Source organism: Nyctereutes procyonoides, unplaced genomic scaffold (genome assembly GCF_905146905.1).
Source record: "Nyctereutes procyonoides isolate TBG_1078 unplaced genomic scaffold, NYPRO_anot_genome, whole genome shotgun sequence".
In the NCBI taxonomy this organism is placed as follows: Eukaryota; Metazoa; Chordata; class Mammalia; order Carnivora; family Canidae; genus Nyctereutes; species Nyctereutes procyonoides.
Window position 1 is genome coordinate 26,419,352 of NW_026575160.1, and position 27,575 is coordinate 26,446,926.

At 37.3% G+C, this 27,575-nt stretch overlaps 1 long non-coding RNA gene across 2 annotated transcripts in view; it reads left to right on the plus strand.

The window, feature by feature from the left end:
* Positions 1-27,575, plus strand: part of LOC129502853 (uncharacterized) — a 48,888-nt gene that overhangs the window by 19,164 nt on the left and 2,149 nt on the right. For both annotated transcript variants that reach the window (XR_008663059.1, XR_008663060.1), the window contains exons 4-5: positions 21,620-21,761; positions 24,969-25,062. This is a non-coding gene — a long non-coding RNA (uncharacterized LOC129502853). The remainder of the gene's footprint in view (positions 1-21,619; positions 21,762-24,968; positions 25,063-27,575) is intronic.

The window sequence follows — 27,575 nt, forward strand, 5'->3', positions numbered from 1 at the left end:
ACCTCAAGTAATACATGATCCACTGGAAAGTGTCCAGATTCAATTTGAAAATATCCTCCTTCAACACTTCTTTGATTTCCCCTGGTTAGGGCTAACCACTTCAGCCTTGAACCCCCAGTACATTTTTTACCTATTTGTTTTATAACCACATAATTGTTTACTGCCCTTTTCCTTCGTCTCCACTTCTGCTCTAGACTGAGGCCTTTCTGGAATGGGAAGTGTGTCTTATTCATTTTATTGCTCCTATGCCTAGCAGTATGGCTAGCTAATTCCAAGATGAGAAACATGTACATTTAGGTTTTCTGTTTTCCTGGATAGATTATTTAAAACAGGAAAGTCTGATGGGTAGGAAGATAGGCATATCCAGTTCATCCCCACCTTCTGCCTCTTTTGTCATCTAGACATATCTTATTTCCAGACTTTCCATCTCACTCTGTCTACCCAAGTTTAGGTTCTCATCTTCTCTTTACTGCATATTAAATCTGTCCCCTTGGTGTACTGTACACTTAAAAATTGTTAGGAAGATAAATGTATGTTATGTTTTCTTTATTTTACAACAACAGCAACTGTCTTCTAATGGACCCCCTTCCTATTAATCTTAACTCACATTCATCCTTCAGATAGCTAATAATTTATTAATGTACAAATCTTCATTATCCCTCCATAATTTACAGGATAAATTCTAAGACCTTTAGCATGTTTCACAAGACTTTTTGTGATCTGACCCATAATTCTCTAATTTCCTCCCTTGTTATTTACTGCTCAAGCCATATTATGCTTTTTATATTGTCCCATTCAATGAAGTTTCTTGCCTTTGCTTGTTCTTCTTTACTTTACTTTTCTGGCAAACTCCTACTCATGTGCAGCATATTGTAGAGATTAAGAGAGAACAGTGACATATCCTAGTTCTAATACCTATTTACAAACTATTAATACTTGGGCAAGTTGTTCACCTCTCTGTGCTACAATTTTCTCATCTGTAAATCAGGTAATAGTATCTTCCTAGTCAGTACACAAATGTAAGCTTCATTGTTTATTTTATCGTTTAAGACTTAACAAAGAATTCTCCTTCCCTAGGAAACCTTTCAAGATTTCCCAGAATGGATTAGGTTTCTTTTCTATGTGCTCCATTACTTTGTTCTTGGACTGAGCGTATTTTGTATGGATGGTATCTTTATGTAACTGCCTTTTTATCAGATCATGGGCCCCTTAAAGGAAGAAATCATGTTTTATTTAGTTTAATATCTTTAGCATAATGCTTGTCCAGAGTAAATTCTCAGTAAATATTTGATGAATGAACCAGTGGTACAGTGGGAAGAATTCATGCTTTAGAGTCAGACAGATGTGTTCAAATCTAATACTTATTATCTCTACATCTACAGGCAAGTAATTATTTCTTTATGTATAATTAGGGATGATGCACCCCTCACTTTTAGGATTAGTTTTAGTATGTAGTCAACTGGAGCATATGAGAACTGTTGTTATTATTCTGAAAATGTATAATATTTATCTCAAAGTTAGAGTTGGTAGGCAGATACACTTTTTACCCCTTAATGAATCATCTTAATTCTAAAGAATATATACTCTCATATATTAAGTTTTTCTAGAACTGATCTCCTATTGAATTTCCCTTGAAATACCCATTGCTTACTGAATTCATTTTTATCTGTTAATACTCAGTGGACAGTTAGCATTTTTCCTTGCAGTTTTACTAATATTGTTATGTTTTCTTTGTCTGCAAATAGATTGTTAGACTTTTGAGGACAATAATCATGTCTTACATATCTTTTCATTTTCTTCCAATTTCCTTGCCCCTTCATTACTCTTGCCCCCTTTCCCTAATATAAACTAACAGATCAATAAATAAATGTTAGTTGATGATGATGAGTGGAAACTCAAGAGCAGACAGGGGTAACTGGAATATTTTGGCTCTGTGAAGGTCCATCTCATTTGAAGTAGAATCTCAGCCAACAGTTAATGCAAAGATTGCATTGGACATGAAGGGGAATGTAGAAGACATACAAGAGACAGTCATTTCTCTGCAGGAGCTGACAGTCTACTTAGTAAGATAAAACATGCCTACAGTGAACTGTTAAGGAACAGCACTGGACAGAATGTGATTAAGCCCACACAGTGTTAAGAGGGAGAGAAATTAGAAATTCATTCAGGTAAGGTTGAAGTCAGGAGATTTTTGAGAGGCTCAAAGGGGAAAAAGACAGAAGCTTATAGATATTTGAGTACTTATGATGTACTAGGCATTGTGATGAGTGATGAATGTTATTTTCTGTGTGTGTGTGCATCTGTGCAGATGATAGGAACTTTTTATTCATACATTATTCAATAAGCGCTTTTAAAAATTATGGTAAAAACACAGAACATAACACTTAAACGTTGTAACCATTTTAAATGTATAGTTTATATATTTACATTGCTGTGCAAGAGATTTCCAAAACCTTTCAGCTTACAAAACTGAAATTGTGTACCCACTAAATAACCACTCTCTGCTTCCTGTCTTGCCTCGAACATGTATAGTTTTATCTAATTCCTACAACAAACCTTCAAGGTAATGTTAGGAATGCTATTTTAATTAAATTAGGCTTAGAGGTTGAGGAAAATTTCCCAAGGTTTATAATTAATAAAGGTAAAACCACATGAACCTTAGATCAGGAAGAGAATGAATTAGTAAGAACCCATGATTTCAGGCAAGATAGAAGAAGAGCTATGTTTTGCTTTTATGTAGGAGGTTGTTTTTATTGGCCATTCATGGACATGGTGGATTTTGCCTCTAAAATGTGCCATAAAGCATCAGATACTGCTCTACCTTCAATAACTCTCCTTCCTAGTCTTACGGTCTCTTTTGTCTGGAATGTTCCTGCTTGATTGAGAACATAAGAGAAATAATAGTGGGTTTGCTTTTTGGTCATGTGATCCTCTAAGGACACAAGGTCTTAAAGACTGTTCTTCAGAGTGAAGGATGTTGGATCAAGTTTGAAATCTTTCTAGAACTGTTCTTGAAGTAGATTGAAGGAACTTGAATGGGTCTTAATGGAAAGTTGGCCTGTTGGATCGATGGTGGCAAGGACAAGGAAGTACCTAGGTGATATATATATATATATATTTTGCCAGATTTCCAGGTTGACAGGGAGGAGTGGAAGTGCAAATATAAGAGCCAAACATGATCTCCAACTTAGAAGAGCTCCCTCTGGTTGAGGCCTTATAAATAGATTTTTCCTGCTGAGATATATTCTGGCAATAGATTAGGCCACACATGGAGTTCTTACAGAATAGTTGTTTAAGGAAGGCACTGAGGATAGCAGATGTACTTGGGAGGATGAATCAGGAGCAGAAACCATTAACTGTGAAATAATGCATTTTATTTGTCAAGCAGCATGTGAAGTGCTTTTTTTCTAATTCTCAAGACATCTTCTTGTGGTAGACATCAGTGTCCTAATTTGACAACCTGTGTCTTAGATAGGTAAATAATTTGCCCCAGATTGGTTGGGCTGGCTATTAAACTATCATCTCTTGGCTTCAAACCCACTGTTCTGTATTTTGCTTTTTGATAGTGGGCTGGGTGTCAAAAGTCAGGCTTCTGATTTGTCAGTTGGTTAAACTCTGTCAGTGGGGGATACTAGAGGGAGAGTGCAAGCAGGAGGTAGATGGAACATGGTCCTTTCTCTTTGCTCTTGCTTTCTGTTTTTCTTTCTATTTGCTTTATTTTCCTTTGAGCTACACCCGAGCAACACTGTTTTGTTCCTGCAGCCGTGTGTTTCACTAGCAGTAGTGGAGTCCAGTTTGCAGCTTTTTCCCAGCAGTCGTAGAGTCTGCCCATAGAGACCCTGGTACCAGCTGGCTCACTGTTCCTCTTCAGTGGTCTGGGGCTTAGCACCGTGTGACTCCTCCTCCTTCTGAGCTCAGGTTCCCCACACTTCTGAATAGCTTCACCTTTTTGAAAGTCTGAGTTTCAGCACTATGAGGTCTATCTTCCAGGCTTCTGTTAATACTTAAAACTTTTTCTCTTTGCTCCTTCAGCATTAGGGATGGTGTCTATGTCTTACAGTTTCTGTATCTATGACAACCTAGAGGTCTCTTTTTGTCTTTTCAGTATCTAACTAATAACTTTTACTGATAATGACTTTTTGGTCATTTTTTTTCTGTTTAAATAACTAATGTGATTTCAGTCTCTTGGTTAGAATTTGAAACAACTGTATAACTGCTCATCATCATCATCATCATCATCAAGGCCTCCATTATTTACAAGATAGTAGGACTACATTTCTTTCTTGCTAGCAGTCTGGCTGCCTGTGGGCTGGAGCAGATATTTTCAGGGGGCATTTGACAGCTTAATCTTGCTAGCACATAGTATCTATAAGCTTTACCTTGGTGAACATTTTTAACTTATATATTTACTCTTTTTCAAGCCCCAAAGCATTTCCAGCAAAGCTTGTCATAAGGTTAGGGATCATGCTTATTTTTCCCCAGTGAATTGATAGGGCTAGGAACAGTGTCTAGCATTGTTTGGTGAGTGTATTGCTCTTCATTTATTGAACAAAGGATTGGATAAGTGAGTGAATGAATGATCAGGGCTCAGCTAAAACTTCATCCTTTCCAGTGGATAGATTCTAGAAACTGACTTCCTGAATTTCAGACCTTATTGCTGATTTGTATTTCTGTTCCCATCAAGGCTTGATCTGGAACCCATTATGTTTGACTGAGGCATCAGCCATTCTTGAACTTGTCAACTTTACATTTCTTGTTTCTTTCACTGTCTACATGGTTTGAGCTATTGGCTAGGGATATACTTAAAGCTAGGTGGGTCTTCCTTGAACCATAGCATTTCCATAGTCTCTGCCTACTGCTGGATTCCACCCTAGATGTCTCTGTGGAAGTAATCTCCTCTGAGCATTGGGAAGTCCCTTTTGTTATTAGGATTTGATTAGCAGCCAATTTCTCATGCTCTGCATCCAATTAGGTGAACCCTCTCTGTCTCTGTCCCCACTCTAGCCCTCTACTACCTAGGATACTGGCCCATGCTATTCTCTCTGCCACCCTTTGGAGTTTCTACATATCTATGGTTAAGGTTGCACAGTTTAGGATGTTTATGATTTAGATATTTTTCATCGGTCCTTATGATATGCAGCATAAGCCAAGGAAGCCGACTTTTTCCTTAATCTCACCTCAGAGGTGAAATAAAAATCCCTTTTGTGTTTAAACTTTTCTTAGTGACTTTTATGCTTTCCTGGATATATGACTGCTGAAACAAGGGTGTGTTAATAAACATACCTACATTTGTAATTGAACATGACTTGATATTATTGCCCTTCAAATTGAAATAAAAAATGATTTTGTGTAATATTTAGTATTAATATCTTGTGTCTTGTTTCCACTTGTTATTATCTCTGCTGTTTTTATTTTCCCTGCAGAGAAGAAATGTTCGTACATAGATCCTTTCACCTTACTGATTTGCTGATTTTACTCTCTCCACCTGTAGTATCAGAGACCGGTAGAAACTTCTACATGACTTAGAATGTTGGAAAGCCCCACATCCATAACAGTATATCCTCTGATGATTTTTCTTTTAATAATCAGAGTTATGGTTGTTAGATTATAGTAGGAAGCGTTTCAAAGTGAGATGCCTTTGAAGTAACCACACAACTGCTTCTCCCCTCTTTCCTCTATGATTATTATTCCATTCACACGAATAAGTAGATGATTGGTTTTATGGCCAGAACCCAGCAGTGAGACCTTACAGAACAGAGATAATTGGAACACAGAGCTAGATTAAGCCATAGGGCTCTACCTACAAGGGTCAGGGGAAGATATCAGCAGGAAATGACCTACTGAAGTCTCAACAAATAGTTTATGGTAGTTGGGAAGTGTGTACCAGGTAGTAGGGACCCAGAAGTGAGTTCTGGAGTATAGGCAGTATGGCCTAAAAAAACTGTGGAAACCAGGCAGGGATTCAGGTATTGTAGGAATAAGAAGAGATGCAGGTCCTGGGACAAAGTTTGAGATCTGGGATTTAAGAACCTAGTTTCTTAGGCTTTCCATGCTAGGCCATTGAGTTATGGCCTAAGGCTTTGTAGGTCTTCTTACCAGTAATGAGTAAGCAATCATGAAAAGGAATCTAGGAGTTGAATGGGCTAGATAGTGAGTTGGGTCTGATGTCCTTGTGTTTAAAATTTAGAAATGGGAACATTACCATTAGGTGAGGGTTAGATACTGCTAAAGGACAAAGATAGTGTTCTTTCTTGGGATAATTCCCCTCCAGTTCACTGGTGTCTGGGTATTCTGTGATACATTGGGAGGGGGAAAGAATTAGAAAGGACATGGGAAGTCATTGTAATAAAATATTTGTGAATATCAGTTTTGGTCTGGGGTGCTACTTGACCACTGTGGCATGGATGAAGATTTATGGCAAATTCAGTATCTTAAATTTCTGTAATCCACAAGTTCCTAGCTAGATGTGACTTTGCCTTCTCCTCCCCTGGCCCAGAACATCTGTCAATGTATGGAAACATTTTTGTTTATTATGACTAAGGGAAGGGAAAGGGAGCTGCTCTTAATCCATCTACAGCCTGCGTATCCTACAATGTGCAGGACCTACCCCCTTCCCCTACCCTCCCATCCCCTGCAACAAAAAATTATCCAGTCCAAATAGTTAGTGCCAAAGTTGAAAAACTCTGCTATACACCAAATGGACTCTGTCTTTCCTTTTATTATTCCGGGATTCTTTGTGACTGTGGACATGTTTCTTGGGCACTTATCATACCCCTGTAAACATTTTAAACTTATTTTGAATGTGACAGAGTCCTCTTTCAGCATACAGTTGTCTACTAGGTCTCCACAGGCTAGCATTGTCAAGCCTTGTTTGCTCCGTATGTGTGTTTGTGTGTGTAGAGTTTATAGGGTGGAATAGGGTAAGACTGCAGATCTTCAGACAGACTTTTACAACGGATTATTAACTTATGACTTTGACTTTTGAGACTTTTCCCCATCTGAGCTACTCAGTGAAATAGATACTCTTAACAGAAATCCAAAAATGGTTCTCTTTTTCTAAGTGTGAAGCTATAATGTTACCTAATATTTGTTTTAATGCTGATTAGCTTCCTCAGTGCAGTTAAAAGCAACGAAACCTGGAGTGAAATCCTCTCATTCTTACAAGCATATTCTCTCTTCTTCCAGAAACAACCTAGAGAGCTGGCCTGGATTTCATAGAATCTATACACCCTGGGCTACCAATAAAATGTGTGCTGACTGGCCAGAATCTTTGTCAGTCTGTTAATCAGTTGGGTTTACTTAGAGCTACATGATTTTTTCAGAGGAATTTTTCTGTAATGGAGAATTTCTAGGCTCCTTTAATTCTAGGTCACTGAGGGATGAGATGAGTTCATTTCCCCTTGTGTTCAGGTACCTTATATGTGTCTAACATATAGAATCAGGTTTGAAAAAGACCTGAAAGGGCTTGGCTAAATGCTATCCAAAGCCAAACCTGTCTTGCTGCCTGCCTGTTTTTATAACATTTTATTGGAACACAGAAATGCTTATGCATTTACATATTATCTTTGGCTGCTTTTGCATTAAAATAGCAGAGCTGAATAGTTGTGACAGAGACGGTATGTCCCACAAAACCTAAAATATTTATTATTTGTTTCTTTATGGAACAAGTTTGTTGACCCCAACCCAATTTTAGCTTCCTCATTTTACAGATGAAGACACTGAGTCCTAGAGAGATGAAGTGACTAGGCCAAGGTCACACTGCTAGTAGAATTGAGGTTAAAGCATGTTTTGAAGAATGAGGTTGATGAACATCAGATCATTGACAAGCTGTGTTCTAATAGCAAAATGGGGGAAAAATAAATATGCTATAACTCACTTTACCTAAAGACAAAAAAACTGTCTTGATTGATTTATTTCTCCACTCTGAATCACTCAGTCATCTTTATGCCATGCATATATCACTGAAGTAAAACTTGAGTCAAGTGATAACACAATTTTATGCAGTTAGGTCTCTGTTTTCTAGAGAATAACAATATTTATTGGTCAGCCTCCTGTGTCTCAATATTATATTCCTCAAAAGTTGAATTATTGATAGTAAATCAGGGAAGACATTTTGGTAATTGCTGAAATCCTGAATGTATTTAGACTGACTAACTGTCCCTGTGTTCTGCTGTGGCACCAGCTGACAGTGATGAAATCTATAGAAGTAGGACACATTTCCATAACATGAATATTCAGGGTTGGTGATGCAAGAATTATTATTAAACCACTGGGAAGGAACACGTTCTCCTTATTATTTGATTGAATACTAAATGCTGCCTTTTAAAAATAATTCAGTATAAACACTTTGTTAATGAGGAAAGAGGGATGCAAGGGAAAAAAAACTCACACATTTTCCCCTGGTACATAAGAAGGAGATTAAATTAAATTTAAAATATATAGCTTGTCTAGAGGAACTATTTTTGAATCATTAACTTTATTTCATCTATATCTGTGCTATGTATATTGAAGTATAATAGATGTCAGAGTAGAGCTTGATTTAAATGGTGTATGTAAAAATAGAATATGTAAAGAAGCATGTTTAACCGTTAATAAAGACCCCTGAAAATTAATAAAATGCTGATTACAAATAATAATAATTATCACTAAAACAGTATTTGTTTCTAAGGAAAGATATTTGCTTTTCTGTAAATGACACAGTTTATACTTACCAAAGGGTCCCAAGAACCTCTAAGAATCCTGAATATACAACTGAAGTTCCATCATATTTGACATATATCTAGTTCTTCATAGCAAAGATTTTTATGTACGAGGAATAGAAGAGAAACTCTTTGTCATTCATTCATCCATTGAACATGAATTGAACCTCTGCAGCATGCCAGGCAGTGACTCTGGTCCCACACAAGTGAAATAGACACAGAGGCTCCTGTCTTCTAAAAACCCATGATCTGGGGCAGCCCTGGTGGCCCAGCGGTTTAGTGCCTGCCTTTGGCCCAGGGCGTGATCCTGGAGACCCAGGATCGAGTCCCACATCAGGCTCCCTGCATGAAGCCTGCTTCTCCCTCTGCCTGTGTCTCTGCCTCTCTCTTCTCTCTCTCTGCCTCTCATGAATAAATAAAGTCTTTAAAAAAATAATAAAAACCCATGATCTAATAATGGAGGGTACAGGCAAATTGACAATTTCAACAGAGAATGGTATGTGCTCTATAATAGAGATAAGCCCAAGAGTCTGTTGGGCCAATTTTGCTTCCCTTTTACTAGTTTCTCGTCATCTGCTCTATGTAGTGTTTTATTTTAAATGGGAATTCTTGATGACTGTGGATCCTTTGTCCTAATAGAATTGAGGGAAGTGAGGCTAAAGTTTCAGGCATGGTCATCAAAAGGTGAAAGGGACAGTTTTTGGTCCCTCAGATCATGCTATATAGGCAAAAGTTAAACAGACTTGGTGAAGCAAGGTCAGTGAGAGAGTAGAAGAACCAGAGAAGTGTCACAGACAGTTCTCTCTAGTACAATGGCCACTCATGCCATACTTTTTCTTCCTCCATTTCTTAAAAGGATTCCAGCTCTGTATGGTGCCTGGCAGGATGATGTATGGGGAAGAATATGGATTTTGGATTCAGACAGTGCTCAGATCAGACCTATTTTCTGCAAAAATAAAAATGCACGTGCAAATATCTAGCCTACTGCTTGGCTTCAGATACCAATGTATGTGTTCAGATCAATGAATATGGTAGTTTTTTATTTTCCTCCCTTCCTTCCTTCTCTAAGATGAATGAAAGAGCAGTAGCTCTTTGCACAAGTCTGAGTGAAGAAGCTTTGTAGAGAGCGCAAAAAGTTTTTCTGGAACTGACCTCCATAGGGCAAATTCAGAAACTGGCAGATCTACATTATTTATTCAGAGAGGGAACTGCATTGTAATCACATTCCTGGATGCACGGGGTGAATGAGTGACAGCTGAACACCTCAGTCTCTGTGAGATGGCAACCTGAAATGGGTGCCTCCTAGGGAAGAGGCAGAGACCTCCTCCAAGGTCGTGCAGAAGCAAGATGGCAGGCAGCATTGCAGGGGAGGCAATTGCTATGGGAGATGGCTGCAGGGGAGCTGCATGGAGCTTCTTTCTAAAGTGGGGTGACAGTCTGAATAAGCTTCAAGATGTTAGCCACTATGGATCCTCTCCAAAGAGTCACTCTCAAAACTCTGATTTTGACCTCGTTCTTGAGGCTTTTAAAAAGCAGTACCCTGAAGCTCTTTTGTTTGTTTTCTTTTGCTTTAATGGCGTACAACATTACAACATGGGTTTAAGTGCAGGAAAGTTTAGAGAAAGTCACTGAATGTAGGCAAAATTGAAAAGGAAACATGAGTCATGTTAATTTTACTGATATAACTCATGGCAGAAGTGGCTGAGCTTTTTGGCGGGGGGGGGGGTAGGGCACTGCTGGTAGGTAGTATGTTTTCATTGTTGAGATAGCTCAGAAAGGCTGTGAGCCAGAAACTGTTGTCCTGGCTAGGAAGAGGGGAAGCACATCTGAAACCACTTCCTCATTGAGTAGAGTGCCAGGGATAGAAACAAAAGAACCAAAATAAACTCAGTCATAACAAAGCATCCTTTTTCTCTCCTGCCCCACAGTTATAGGGATGAACAGCCTTGCCCAGGTCACTATGGTGAGGAATCTATGGAAAGATGGCATTGACAATGATTTCAGAGACAAGTAGATTCATTGTGAGCCATTGGACTCTACCTTAACCATTTGTGAGACCAAGAGGACACGCTGGACAATCTCTTGGGAATAGAAAGTTCAAAAAAGGAAACAAGCTAGAGAATGGGATAATCAATAATATTTTCATGAAACAAAATAGGAAGACAAATAGAAAGCAAAATAGGTAGGAAAGCAGTAGGCGCTGGGATTAGAGGCAATTCTAGGATGACTTCCAAAGTAGATCATGCCAACAATAGCTTGATGATAAATCAAGTATTTTATCAGGGCAGCTTGTGCTTCCCCATCTCTTGTCCTAGAGTTGCTATTCCATCAGACGACATCTTCTTTGGTCCAGGAGTGTCCTGAGTCTGTCTGGGGAGGCGATAATACCTTCTGAGTAAACCAGAAGTCTTCACCAGAACCAAATGGGAGCTGACTCTGAAGAGTCTTTATGATAGCTGCTTTTGGTCACATTCCTTATATCTGGGCTCATAGAGATAGAATTTAGATTGGGACTCTTTTCTGTCTTCTTGAGGAATGGAAATCAAAACTGCGTATTTCAGTTTTTGTTCTTACTAGTGATAATGAACTCATTGCCATTTTATTAAAAAAAAAAGATCTGTCAGAGCATTCGCTTTTTTTAAAATTTTTATTTATTTATGATAGTCACACAGAGAGAGAGAGAGGCAGAGACATAGGCAGAGGGAGAAACAGGCTCCATGCACTGGGAGCCCGACGTGGGATTCGATCCCGGGTCTCCAGGATCGCGCCCTGGTCCAAAGGCAGGCGCCAAACTGCTGCGCCACCCAGGGATCCCAGAGCATTCGCTTCTTAATGTTCAATGTAGACAACCTTACTGAGGACAGTATATCCATAATATTGTTCTGTTTTGTAGCATAATTAAAATAATATTTATGCCTTACATAATATGCAAAATGAATAGTTATCATATTTTTGATACAAATGCAGTGACAGTATATAGGAACTTGTGATAGCTTACTGTTTTTAAAAGGACAGAGCTCATTTTTTGGCACTGAATTAGAGTGATTTGCTAAGTCTAGTGTAAAAAAGCTAACTCCAGTCTAGAGCTGAAAGGGATCAATGAGACAGATAAGGAGATGTCCCCAGATGACATTAGTGGAGGGTGTCTGTCTCAGTGTAGTGCCTGTGCCATCAGGAGAAGTATGGGGAGAAGTCTAGTAAGAATAAGGTAGACCAGGAGGGTGATGGAGTGGGCTACTACCAAGGGCCAAACACTTCTGTTATTCCTATTATTGAGGAAATGCAGTATTCCAGAGAATTCTTCTTTAGGGAGGAATATCTTGATCTTCCAGGGCAAATCTCTTCCTCTCCTGTAAGATCTGCTTGTGTCCTGCTGCTAGGTTTTGTTTGCCATCTATTGAATTGCTCCCTCAGGCATTTTCAGTACTATCCCAAGGAGAAGACTGGTCTTAAGGGGTAGAGTGACTGGAGGGACTTGGGTCTTATTTGGAAAGTCAGATCCTATCTACCATGTCCTTCATCACATTCTTGCCATTGACAGTGGATGAAAATGGCTCTTCATGTTCATCCTTGGAACTTCACAGGAGGAGGGCAGCATCCCAGCATGAATAGGATACTGGCACCAGTGATTTTTTAATCTTTACTGCTCATATGAATTTGGTAGGGCTGCCATTTAAAAATAGCACAGACTAGGTAGCTTCAATAACAGAAATTTATTTTCTCACAGTTCTGGAGGTTAGGAGGCCAAATTCAATGGGCTAGTGGGTTCGATTTCTCCTGAGGCCCCTCTCCTTCATTTATAGATGGTCTTCTTGCTGTGACATGGCGTTTTCTCTGTACACATATATAATTGGTATCTCTTCCTTTTCTTATAAGGACACAAATCCTTTTGACCTCACTGAACCTTAGTTATCTCTTTAAAGGCACTATTCCCAGATATAGTCACATTAAGGCCTTCAACATATGAATTTTGAGGGATGCATTTCAGTCTATAACACTTCTCATACAGCTGCTTTTGGTGGAAAACATAAGTAGAGATACAGCATGAATAAATATAAATATGCTTGTTTTGAGCCACTAATATTTTAGGGTTGATTGTTAATGCAGTGCAGCCTAGTCTATTCAGATTAATAATTGTGGCTTGTCATTTCTTGGAGTTGAGTAGCAGCATATTGTCCTGTGTAATAAGATAGGACACCTTTTAATAGGCCCTGCACTGCAATGGACCTGCATATACCAGACCATCCTGAAAGGATGTTTGTGAAGGGTGATAGGTGAGAAGTACCAATTGGAATTGCAACAGTAGTTAACAATGGTTTATTGAGCATGACTGTGTCAAGACTTAGGGGGCACTATGACTGTCCCATAGCCCAGGGAAAAAGAGATATTAAACACAGGTTATTATTTTATTAAAATTCATAAAAATGCTAATAAAACAGGATATGTTAATTTTATCTTTCAATTTTTGGCTTCAAAGCTGGCTGGTTTCATGTAAATCAGGTCACATGATGATATTTACTATATGAACAGAGGCAAGCACTGAAAGTGTAGGAAGTGAAATTGTATCAGCTCTTTTTGGTGAGATTTGGGAGTCCTCAGCATGTAGATGATACTTGAAGTCATGGAAATGAGTGATGTCACCCATGATGGTAAGACTAATGTTGGGTGAGAAGAAAAGAGAGACAAAAATCAAGAGCCTGAGGACATCGCAATTTAAAGAGCAGGTGGAGAATGAGGTTCATTCAAAATGAGACAGAACTCCTTGGAGATGTTTGAGGAAAGTCAAGAAAGTAGTACTACAAAGTCAAATGAAGAAAGTATTTTCAAGAGTAGGAGGGAATAGACAAAGAGTTAAGTAATATGAGAACTAGAATGTGCATTTGGTTTTTAGCAACAAGAAGGCATTAATGACTTTCATAAAAGTGGTTTCAGTAGAGTGGAGAAGATAGAATCAGATCTAGCATGTTGAGGTATGAATAGAAGTTGGGGAAATGGCTGTGTATACATCTCTTATAAAAAATGTGGCTGTGAAAGGAGTGAGGCAAAGTGATGGTTGAGAAGAAATAGAAATGGGAAGGGTGAATTTTTATGTTTTAAGTTATAAAAAGCAAATGTAAGTTCTAATGAGAGGGGACAAAACACAAGGAGTTGAAGATACAGGAGAGACGGGTATAATCTATAGAGCTAGATCCTGACCTGATGGGGCAAAGAGGGGTAAATCTTGTTAAGAGGAAAGGCTTGTCTTTTACTGTTATAATAGTGAAGGGTGAGAAAATGGTTGGAGAAGACAGTTTATAGATTTGCAGCAGAAAAGTGAAAGAATTTATGTGTGATGGTGTGGTAGTCATTAATGCTGTTACCAGTTATTTTTGGTTTCTCCTGCAGGGCATTTTGGGATTGCATTTTCTTATCTTCCTGGAGTGGCTATGAGACTTGCTTTGATTATTAAAATGTGAGCAAAACCTTCTCCACCTGGAGAGCCAGTGTGTGATTTGCCACATTCTTTTCCCTTTGCCAAAGTGATTAACAGCATTCTAAACAGTGGCTGCTCCATTAGTTTGGATCTTGAGTGAGGACAGTGCAGAGCAGACCTAGGTGATCTACAGTGGACATATAGTTTGAGCAAAAAATAAATCTTGTTTTTGTTATGTTTTTGTTTTTTACCATGTGATTTTAGAATTGCTCGTTAATGCAGCATAACCTAGTTGATTTGAACTGTTGTTGTGGCTTATATTTCTCTCTCAGAAGCCACAAAGGATATCCTTCTAAGCTGAGCTATAAAGTGAAATGTTTGTTTATTTATTTATTTAAAGATGTTATATATTTATTCATGAGAGACACACAGAGAGAGGCAGAGACACAGGCAGAGGGAGAAGCAGGCTGCATGCAGGGAGCTGGACGCAACCCTCGATCCCAGGTCTCCAGGATCACGCCCTGGGCTAAAGGCAGGCGCTAAACCACCGAGCCACGGGCTGCCCTGTTATTTATTTTAAAGTCATTCTAGCTTATTAGTCACACTTACCAGTTTTACACATTTGGTTGGAAGTAGAAGAAATGACTGACGTTCATTTATTTCAGCATATTAATTTTTCTCCATATAGAAGCAGTAGTGACTCATAACAACACAAAATAGCTTTTCTGAAATCTGTAGAATAGATATGTTGTATTGAGTAGTGTTTTGTTTTGTTTTGTTTTTAAAGAGAGAGAATGTGCACGAAGGAGCTGGGAGTAGGAGGGGCAGAGGGAGGGAGGGAGGGAGGGAGGGAGAGAGAGAGAGAGAGAGAGAGAGAGAGAGAGAGAGAGAGAGAGAATCTTAAGCTCCACGCCTAGCACAGAGCCAACATCTCAATCCTGAGATATGACCTCAGCTGAAATCAAGAGTCAGATACTTAACTGATTGAGTCACCTAGGGGTCCCAGTATTGAGTATTTTTAAGGTAAAGGACAAGTAGTAAAGCAAAGTTTTATAGCTAAAAACCTACTTTGCAATATCTTCTTTCTAAATTACTGTAGAATAAAAAGGTAAAAGCATTGCATGGTGTGACATACAAAGTGAGGGAAGGACTTGTGAGTTCCTGAAGACATCAAGAAGACTTGCTTTTCTACCAAAAACACAAGGCACAATTAGGGATTTCAGGACATAGAGAAAGACAGTGGAAGACCAGAGCTTGATTCACTATAAAAATATGCGAAAGCTAGTGTTTTTTTTTTTTTTAAGCTTGTGGTTTTATTAAATCTTTCAAATAGGTAACTAGTGTCCATTTAAAAACAATTTCAATGCATAGAGCTGCACATACATATATATGAATGTGTATATATATCACACACACATAATAAAGATTTGTTAATAAGAGGGTTTTTGGTGTTTGTTCCACTTTAACAGGATTAAAAAGAATTCCTAAGTGAAAAGCTTTGCAAGAAGGAGGAGAAACAAAGTTTCTTGTAAATTAAACTCAGGCATTACCCAGAATCATGCTTATATATGTTTAGTTGCTTAAACTGTTTCAAAACAAATGAAAAAAAGAATAATGCATCTTCTTTTAGTCTCCAGTCTCTTAGCTCAGATGAAATTCTAGGCCAAGATATTGCTATGGCTTAGAATCTCAGAGCTGTTTTGAATGAATTTGGGTAGGTTCAGAGGTTTCTTACTGAAGCTGAAATTTATAACAATATTTGCACAAAATAAGAATAGGCAAGCAAGTCACTATATCTGAAAAGAAATATATTTTATTCTAATTAATTTGGAAATATCCCATATTGCTCCAAAAATTATGGAAAATGATAAAGAACCTCAGTTGAGAAATGGAAATGCCAGAGTACCCTGCTTGTATGTCAGTGAGGCAATTGGTATTGGCTCATCCAGTTTTTATTTAGTGAGGGGTCAAAGTTATTAAAAATAGAAACAAAACAAAGCAAAATAAATGAATTAGCAGCAAAATGAAACACAGATCAAACCATTTGAAATAACATAGAAATTTGTTGGCCCATCTTTACAAGTCCAGAGGTATTTTGGGCTTCACAGTTGCCTCAACCCATATTCACATTCACTCTCTTTTCCTCTATGTTTATGGTATATCCTCAGGCTTTAAACAAGATGATGGCCACAGTTCGTGGCTTTATAATCACCCAGAAAAGCATTCCAAAGAAGAAAAGATGCTGTGTACCATAGTTTTATAACACTCTGAATTAATAATATGGCCTAGGAAAATGGAATGTTCTCTTTGGTTAAGCTACATAAGAGTCATATCAGGACTGAGTCATGTGTGCTGTTTGTGGAAGGGCTACCTGACAGAAAGTAGAGGGTGAATGGTAGTTGGTTATAGTCAGGCAACAGCAGTATCCATAAGATCTGTTTGTGTGATTGACAGCCTCTGTTACTTTCTCTGCTTAGGCTAAGTTCAACCGTAGCTGATTTAAGGTGTTATTCCAGCAGCTGAATTTGGCTGTAGAGTCAAGACAGTGATTTAATTGGGATCCCTTGGAGAGACTAATTTATATAAATGTACTTAATTTTATTGCTAAGAAACACATTTCTCAGTCCTTCTCCCTACTCTAAAGAAGGTTACAAAATTCTCAAAGTTATTTGTTGCAAAGGGAACTTTCATAAGTAGTTAATGAAGTTCAGTGCTTGCACTGCAGGGTATTTGATTATTGGGAAATCTTGACATTAATCTAAAACTCTTTCTCAGCTCTCTTCTTCTATCATTAAAGGCATCTCCTCATTGGTCAATTTATCTCCACTGATGTTGATCTCATTCTATCTATTTTTGGACCCATTAGTTCCTTGTGAAAAGGGAAGGCTGTGGAGAATGTAGCACAATGCTTTCCACCCTTCTCTTATTTCCCATTCATAGGCAATCTTTTTCCATATGGGGATCAATGAATTTAAAGCAACGCAAGACCAAGTGGGATATATTTTATTTGAGATATAATCATGTTTCCTTATCATTTGTCCATTTTTTCTACTAAGGTTGCCCCTTCATACCCACTAGGATTTGACATTTATGCTTCACCTATAGTACCATGTCCCTGGCATGTGTGGGAAGTCTATGTGGATCAGACATATCTTGATCATTGTTCATATCTTTCTCAGCTTTACCTCTGATTCCAGCCACAGTCATGGGAGAACAGTTGCTAGCAGACTCCTACCTTTTTTTCTGTTGCCAGTGCTTCATCTAAAAAATGAGCTATCTGTCTCTTCCTTTCTGGCTTGTGGCTTTTCTGAGTCCACAGAATGGACATCTGGGGGTGCCACTTGACACACATGCAGGTGTGGGAAAATTAATGTTGCATCAGGGAAACTTCAATCAATAGGCACTGGGACATTATGGTTAAATGTTTCTCCCTCTCATTCCTCAGATAAGCATTTTTAAGGTTCACTCTAAATAACACCGTGAAGGTTCCTGAAGACAGCTGTTGCCTACAGTGTTTGTCAACTCAATAAAGCATTCTTTTTTTTTTTAAAAAAAGGCAAACAATTGAAGCATAACTTACATAAAACTTCACAAATCTTATGCATATAGCCTTATGAGTATTTACATGTATATGTAATGCACATGAAATATATATATTTTTTTCATGTAGCCATCACCAAGTTCAAGATATAGAATTATTTTGAGCACCTCAGAAGGTTAGCTTGTGTGACCTCTGTTTTTGAATTTAAAATAGATTCATCCTGACCTGGGTCTGACTTCTTACATGCAATCTTATGCCAGTGGAATTCATCTATCTTGTAGATTTAAGTGGCTGGTTCTTTTTCACTGTTGTGTAGTATTCCACATCAAACCATTCACTAAGGATTGTTATATTGGCTTTCTTTTCTTTCCCGTTTTATTCCCCCTGGTTCCTCACCCCTATTCATTGGAATCACATCCCAAATAAACTACCTTTACCCATTTTTCCTCTCTGCACACCCCTTTTCCAAGCTCTCAGGTTATTATTGTGCTAGGAGACAGGGATTCTCATTTAGTTCTGTTCTTTACTTGATGTTTGGTACTGGGGTTCAGGTTTCCACATCTATAAAATATGAGGATCTCTGTGATGTGTTCTGGTCTCAAATTTTGGCAATTCAGATTGCAGTTTAAGAGGGGTGCTCTAGGGAAGATGGTGCTCAAGAAATGGAAATAAATGGTAGAATTTCATGTACAAGAGACCACGGGGTGAGAGACAGTATTTTTATACAGAGATCTTCCTGGTGCCCTAAAGTCTCATCACCTGAGTAGTTGTCCACCTTGTGGCTTCTCCTGAGCTGAGTCAGATGCATCTGCAAAGGAATCACCAGATGGAGAAATCAGCACTTTAGTGTAAGGCACAGTTAGAAGGAGGCAAAGATCCTAGAATGGAGGAGCAGTGCATAATCTGTGGATTGCTTAATTTCATTTCCCTTTTTTTTTCTGAGGTTAACTAAAACTATGAACCATTTCTGAGATGATTTATTTGGCAAGATGTACCTAAATTAAGTTTATATATTATAAAGGTGTGATGATTGAACTTATCTGAGATTTCAGGAGAAAAATCCCTAAGCAGTGGCCCCACCCTCTCCCTGCATTCTGTATTTCACATTAGATCAGGTAACTCATTCTAAGTAACTATTATAAATTGCACAGCCATTTTATTAATTGATTTAATATTTCATTTGTGGATATCATGAAGTTTTGCTCTTATTTAATGATATTGTTTCCATGGTAACTAATGAATTTTAAATTATAAAATATTTGAAGAGTTGAAAAGATCAATTAGAAATACATAACTTCAATTAATATATAAATGTTTGAAGTTATAGATGTGAAACGCAACTTTTCAAAAGTGAATGAAGTGTTCTAATAATTGTGGTTGGACTCTGGTGGATGGTACATATACTGGTGATAAATCTGTGCTCTATTACACAAATTATTTGACCATGCTGCACTTTAGGCTTTTATGTAAATGGTGAAGTATGAAAGAAATAATCTTACAATCAGCCATTAATTAATTATGTATAATATAGATGCCTGCCTCTCTTCCTTTATTTTCCTGCTACTTCATTCTTTATTGGCATTTTATTATAAAAAAAGAAAAAGTAAAATTAAAATAGTTTTTTTTTTCTTTTCAATAGCTTTGTGAGGACACACTAATCAATTCATTTTTCAGGGGTTTATTTACTGAGTACTCACCAAGAACTAGAACATGCTTAGATACTGTGGATACAAAGACTGTCTATTGGAAATATAGAAAATTAGCAAATAGTTATAATTGAGTAAAATAAGTCGTTTGAAGTTGTTCCTATCTGTATTTTTGCTTCTATTGCTATAATTGCATGACCAAGGCAGTGATAAAACCTCCCAAATATTTAGGGAAATACTTACAGTTACTAATTAAGTATAAAATGTAAAACTTACTGGAATTAAAGAGCTGTTTAAAGATACTGCAATTCAGAAAAGGAAGAAAGCTGAATAAGATTATGGGGTTTCATTTAAATCTTTTCATATGAGGGTTCCTCCAGTGTTACTAAATATAGGACTATTTAACTAAAAATTGCCAGAATAGGCTTCCAATATAAAAAATATTGTTTTCTTAAGTGAGCTTGTCAGAGAAGAGCATGTTTTTTGCCAAGGTGGCTCTGCTGCTAATGCTAATATATTTTTTTAAAAAAGGTTATTTATTTATTTATTCATGAGAGATACAGAGAGAGAGAGGCAGAGACATAGGCAGAGGGAGAAGCAGGCTCCCTGAGGGGAGCCTAATGTGGGACTTGATCCCAGGATTACAACCTAAATCAAAGGCAGATGCTCAACCACTGACCCACCTGGGTGCCTCTAGTAATGCTAATCTTAAAGTAGTTGATAGCTGTGGCTGTCTGCTGCTCATACTTCCTTAAAGTGGGAAACAAGTCTTTCCCTGAAGGGAAATTTGGGTGGTGCATCTCCATGGTACTACACTTACCATGATTCTCTCCGTTTCATCTGCTGGTTTCTCCTTATCTCCCAGACATCTAAACCTTTCTAAGTTCTGAGTCTTTGGACCTGTTCTTCAACAATAATGCCCTTGGTAATTCTATCCTATCCTGTTTTTGAATACCCCCTATACTCTGGCCAATCTTAAATTTATATCTGCAGTTTAGACCTTTTCCCTGAAATTCAGGGTCATGAGTATTTAATTGCTTCTAGATACCCCCACTTGGGTACCTAATATACGTTGTGAATTTTGTATAGCATTAAACTCCTGATTCTTCCTTTCCCCCAACCCAAACCTATTCCTCCCATAGTCTTCTCCATCTCAGTAAATTCACAACTTCCTTATTCCAGTTTCTCAGGTCAGAATTCTTGATTTCTCTTCATTTTTCACATCCCATATCCAATTCGTCAGCGAACCCCATTGGTCCCACCTTTAAAATATATTCAGAATTTCATGGTTTTTTGCTATTTTGTCTGTTAGCACCCTGGTCACTTCCACCATCTTTTTTTTTTTTTGCATTTCATTATGGCAATGCTCTTGTAACTAATTGGTCTCCCTTTGTCTCCCTTTACCTTCCTTCTCAGCATATTAGCCAGAGCGATATTGTTAAAAAATGAGCCAGATCATGTATCTTCCCCAATGGCTTCCCATCTCATTCAGAGAAGAAACCAAAGTCATCATGATACCAGGCCCTATGTGAATGGCGCCCCTTCCTCTTACCTTTCTGTATGTGTTCCCATTCTTCCCCCTTGCTTTGTCCACTTCAGCCAGGTTGGCCTCTTTGCTGTTTCTCAATCAGGCAAAAACACTTTCCTGCTTAAATATATGTGCTCATTGTTCCTCTTGTTTAGAAAACTCTTTTCTGGATTTATACATGTATACTCACCATTTCTTTCATATCTTTAATCAAATATTACATTCTTGGAGGGATCTTCTCTGTTATTGTTTATAAAATAACAACCCTCACTCCCTCCACACAATCTTTTGCCCATCTACTTTATATTCTGTATTTATTATCATTATTGAACATAGTCTAATTTTATTTATTTATTCTCTATCTCTCCACTAAAATAAGATCAGTGGGGCATGAGTACAGAGAATATTTCTGCTTTGTTTACTGCTAGGTCCTCAGCTTCTAAAATGATAGTATTTAGTAAGAGCTCAAAAACTACTTTTTGAGTGACTGAATGAAGAATGTAAGGGTAAAAGAGACTGACTGTGTCCCTACCTCCAAGAAACTTCCTATCTGGGGAATTAATAGCTAATAAACAAGTGATTATAGTGAAAAAGTATATCATTTCAGATGTATTCGAAGATTGGGCAGGTCTAGAGGCACATTGCTGTACTAGTCCATTTAGAGCAGAATATAGTCTCAGTCATATTTTATGAAACTGATGCAATATTTTAAAAAATTGACTTTGAATGTTCTGAAATGGGATGTGCCTTCTCCAGTTGATTCTCCACTCCTGATTATATTATATTTCACAGAATTTATATATTAAACGTACCTGCTTGGAGTCTGTAGGTGTACAAGTCAGCAAACTCTGATTTAGAAGATTCCAAGGATTTGGAGATTCTCTGAAATGTTGAGAAGGGTGTATGTTGGACCTGAAGTCTCATAAGCATTAAGGTGAATCAGAATAATTGATCTTAAATATTAATGCTATTTTTATGGTTTCAGAATATACTGGGTAAAGTGTCATATCTTGGATTTTAATGAAAGAGTAATTTTTAAAAATGAATGTGTGTCTGACTGCTGTATTTTTAGGAGATAGATATGTGAATCAAAATGGCAACACCATATACTATTCTGAAAACGTTAGAGTTTTTAAATAGACATATTTGAAATGGGCTTTTATTTTCTTCTCTGCTCATTTTTGGGGATGAGTTGTGTGGAAGTGGAGGTTAGCACAGTTTATGATATAACAAACACCAATGCTATAGTGCTCACCTTCATCAGACCCTGGCCTGGTCATATGTTCAACTAACTTATTCGTGAATAGTGAGGTAGCATGACCTAGAATTTAGGGGTACGGACTTGAGTTAGGCTCCTGGGGTTTGAATTCAGGCTTTCCCAGTTACCAGCTGGGTAACTATGAAAAGTTACTAAACTCTGTGTCTTAGTTCCCTCCTTTGCAAAATGGGAATGATAATAGTACCTACTTGGTAGGGTTGTTATGAAGATTAGATAATCTAATTTATATAAAGCACTTATAATAGTGTTTGACATTTAATAATTTCAGAATAAATGTTTGCCACTGTTACTATTCTTAAAATAATTATTATAGAGTATCCAAGAAAATCTTAGAAGCTGTTAAACTTTTCTGGACACAAGATTTGTTAACTGGTCACTCATGTTGCTCTCAGGCAGAAAGTAAAACGTAGAATAATAATCTTACAGTTAACGAAAACATTATTAAGGTTGGTATCATTTAACATAACAATGTGGCTGTCAATTTATGGAATTTGAAAAAGAAACAGGACTTTTTTTAAGATGCTAAAGGAAGAACTTTTGTAAATTTGCTTAAGATCTTACAATTGGCTGCATTTATTTATGTATTTATTTATAAAGATTTTACTTATTTATTCATGAGAGACAGAGAAGGAGAAAGGCAGAGACCTAGGCAGAGGGAGAAGCAGGCTCCCTCCTGAGAGCCTGATGCAGGACTCAATCCCAGGACCTGGGGGAGGGGCCGGGGACTTGGGCGGGGGAGGGGAGATCATGACCTGAGTTGAAAGCAGATGCTTAACCGCCGAGCCACCCAGGCGCCCCAGTTGGCTGCTTTTAGACAAAAGTATCTAGTGGCCTAAAATAAAATACTTCACAAATGCAATTTTGTTATAATCTTAAAAGTAGGATTCCACAAATCAGTACTACCTTTGTGTATAAATTCCTCAAGCATACTTCATAAGGATAAAGTTGCTGGGATCTTTTGTGTCCCACTTAGTGAGTCTTTGGTAACATCAAATTGGGTGATGAAGCTTTTGGCTATGGCTCCCCTCATAGAGTATAACATTTTATTCCATACCTCAAGAACAATGAAATAGCGGATCTTCAGGAGTTGAGCAGGGCCAGTTGCTGGAGGGAAATTCTAAATTTCTCTTCCGTTCTAGAGGATATAGCTGCCTGTGGAGAATCTGAACAAGGCAGCTGACTATTTCCAGGATTGGAAAATGGAAATTAACCCTGTCATCTAATTTTGTTTACCTTTCTTTCTTTCTTTCTTTCTTTCTTTCTTTCTTTCTTTCTTTCTTTCTTTCTTTCTTTCTTTCTTTCTCTTTCTTTCTCTCTCTCTCTCTCTTTCTTTTCTCTTTCTTTCTTTTTCTTTCTTCTTTCTCTTTTCTTTCTTTCTCTCTTTCTCTTTTTCTTTCTTCCTTCCTTCCTTCCTTCCTTCCTTCCTTCCTTCCTTCCTTCCTTCCTTCCTTCCTCCTTTCCTTTCCCTTTCCCTTTCCCTTTCCCTTTCCCTTTCCCTTTCCCTTTCCCTTTTCTCTTCTTTCTTCTTGTCTAGATCCACTGAAAACAGATTTGGGGACCTGCTAGGAAGGAGTGGCTATCTCCGAAGCCTGGATCATAGTACATCAGTCAGAATGAGAGGGGAGGTGTATTATTGCCTCTTCAGAGACAACAATTCATTTATGTATCTCTTGCCAACATTTAAACTTTTAGAAGCAAGTATTTTCAGGCTTTTTTTTTTTTTTTTGGTATTTTAAAGCATTCAAACAATTAGCTAAAGTTTTCTTTCCTTTCTTTCTTTTTTTAAACAGCTCTTTTGCAGTGTGGTATGTTTAGCATTTTTTACTTAAGATGAAGACTAACCAGTATAATATACCTGTGTGAGCAAATGAACAATTAATTATGTAGTTGAGGAGCATAGTTACACTAACACCTTAGGAAACATTTACTGTGTGCCAGGCCCTTTACCTCCATATTCTCAGGGTATCTATACAGCAACTGGATAACGTAGGCACTATTCTAAACTATGTAATAATAATCAAGGAAACTGAGGCTTGAATACGTTTATTGTTTGAAATATACAACTAGAAAATACCCTGTCAAGATTTGAACTCCAATCTTTTTGATTTCTAGAGATTTCTTCAAAAACACTTGTTTCGGGGATCCCTGGGTGGCTCAGCGGTTTAGCGCCTGCCTTTGGCCCAGGGCGCGATCCTGGAGTCCCGGGATCGAGTCCCGCATTGGGCTCCTGGCATGGAGCCTGCTTCTCCCTCCTCCTGTGTCTCTGCCTCTCTCTCTCTCTCCCTCTCTCTCTCTCTCTCTCTGTCTATCATGAATAAATATATAAATAAATCTTTAAAAAAAACAAAAAAAACACTTGTTTCTTAGTAAAAATACCAAGATAAATGCAGGTCAAGAAATGAATACCATACCACAAATTGGTTAGGATTGAAAAAAGATATCTGCAATGTAATGAAGGAAATGAATTCTTAATTAGGTTAAAGTAAATGTTAAGGTTCAAAGGACAGATGTTTCCTATAGATTTGTGTACAACAGAGATTTGTTTGTATGAAAGTGTATAGCTCAATTCTGTAGGAAAGCTTAAAATATTAGAAGAAAGGAAAAATAATGGGGATTTAAAGACTGTTATTATTTGTACATTTATTCCTATATGGAAATGGATTCTAATCACACAATTTTAAGTTAATGGGTTGTTCATTTTTTCATTCTCATGGTTAAATATAGCCCAGCATTTATAAATAAATTAGTGCTTTACTTATATAGGATACCGCTATTTCAGGATGTTTTCAGATGTTCTTTTCTCTCTATTTTCCTTCCTGCCTGCCTGCTGTTGTCTCTTTACCCTTCTTCCCTCCATGGAAGTTTGTGGCAGTGTTGTTAGTCAACTTGTAGTGATCAGGTTGAGAGATGGCATAAAACTCCCCCAAAGTGCAAAAGGAACAACACCCATTCACAGGTAAAATCTCTATTTTTTTAAAGTTTTATTTAAATTCAGTTGCCAACATAAAATATAACACCCAGTGATCCTCTCATCATGTGCTCTCTCTTTGCTTTGATTCTCAATCAGAGCTTGGCATCTAGGCTAGAGACTTTACATGTATTCACCAGTGCAGAAACATAGAACCTGAGGATTGTGACCAGTACTTTTCAGTGTGTGGTTTCAGCTTCTTACCAAATGAACAACATTTTTTCTTCCTCTGCTGGTAGAGGAGAAGAAAAGAATGGTTAGCATGTTTAAAAAAGTTTAAAGTAATAGCATTACTTTTTCATCATTTTCATCATTTGTAAAAATGAAACAATGCAGATGGGCCTGTTCCTCCTCTCTCATGCCACAGTCTCATTCTTCAAATGGAGTCTACCTTAATAGTCTATAAATATCCTTCTAGACTTCTAAGCATAAATAAGTACAAGCTTGTTAGTTTCTTTTTATCACAAAAATGGAATCATACTGTACATCATTTGCAACCAGTTTTCTGTTTACTCAAAGCTATGTGAGCCTCATTCTTTAAAATGACTCCATAGTATTATATGTGCAAAATTTATTTTGTCATCTCTTTTTTTTATCATAATTCAGACTGTTTCTAGTTTTGCATTAGAAACAAAGCTTAAATGAACATCTTCCTACTCTGAGAGCTGGTGTAAATATTTCTAAGTGTAGATCTCTCAGAGTTCAATTACTGAGTGAAGGGTACATGCATTTAACATTTTTATAAATACTGCCAAAATCCCTTCCTGATACATTATCTTAATTGCTTGCTGCCAGAATAGTATATAAGAGTCTCCTGTTTTTGCCACATTCTCACCATCTGTACATTATCAGTCTTGAAAAATGTCAGTACAATGGGTGTAGCATGGCATCTTAATATTTAAATTTATATCTCTTTTACTATTAATGGGGCTGAATATCTTCTGGGGATTATTGGTTTTTATCTTTCATGTGTATTTTGGGCTATATGTTCTTCTTAGGTATATACAAAAACAAATGTATATATTTATCAGTTAAATATGTAAGTTTTTTTCTCCTAATCTGTCATTTGAAGAATTAATAACTTTTGTTTTTTCCCATCCATTCTCCCATAAGCATGTTGCTAAGTAGTAAAATAACAAAATATTAAGCAGCAGGACTAAAAAGGAGGAGAAAAAAGCTATAAAGATATTCTCTATGTTGTACAACAAAGTTTTGAATAAGCAAATTGATTGTGTCTATCTGACACCAGACTAGCTGGTCAACTTGGTTAATTTACTAAAATATGAGATAATACAAAATATCAAACATATTTCATACAAAATATGAAACAATACAATTGTTTCATGAAATTCTTTACTTAACTAGAATGAAAACTCCTGAAGTTAGGGGCACTGTCCCTCTCCTCTCTATATTACTGGTGGTTAGCAGAGTGCCTCTTTCCTAGCTGACCCTCAGTAATGATTGATGAATAAATGGAGTAAAAGAAACCCAGGTAAACCAGCTGTCTTCTATAAAAAAAACATAGCACCTCATTCTTTTAATGACTTTTAAACATTGGTAGTTGATATCATACTCATATAGACAATATGATGTTTTAAGCATATGATAATTCTTTGGTAGATGCATTTTTACCATTTTTTGCCAGTTTTAAATAAGATTTTTTTCCCTATGACTTGTAATATATATTTGTAAGTCATTTTAATTTTATCTGACTACTTTGTTACCAGGTACTCACGCTAATCCTAGTAATTGTCATTTAGAATCATTACATTTTAGGGGTGCCTGGGTGGTTCAGTTGGTTAAGTGTCTGCCTTTGGCTTGATTCATGATCCCAGGGTAGAATCAGCCCTGTTCCACCTCCCTGCTCAGCACGGAGTCCGCTTTTCTCTCTCCCTCTGCCCCTACCCCAATCATGCACATTTTCTCTCTCTCCCCCTCCCTGCCTCCCTCCCTCTCTCTCTCTCTCTCACACACACACACACAAATAAATAAATAAAATCTAACAAAAAATAAAACCATTACATTTTAAATGCAAACATCCATATGGAATTCAAAGTAACTTATTACCAAGTGGACAGAACTCTTTTATTGACCTATTTTATTCTTCTGAGAAAACCACTGGCATAGAGAAATGAGCATTCACATGCCTGTGAGACATCATGAAGGTGTTATCACACTAGACAAATCCTCCATTTTCCTTAGAAAGAAAGTGATTTTGTTATTCCAGGGTTCACTTTTAGTTTCTTACACCTCATGATTCATGACATATCCTCAAAGGACATTAGTGACAGTCCTTGAACCTCTAAATTATAGGTTGACCACTCTTGCTTCTCCTTTAGAAGGGCAGTAGCAAAAGGCTACTTGATTGATGAAAATTTAGAAAAATTCCTGGTAACATTAACCACTTCAAAATAAATTCAGGTAGTCAGGACTGTGCTGTTATTCCTATGGCATTTAGCTTAGGTTGTAAATGCCTGAATGTGTTATTCTGTTCATCCAGA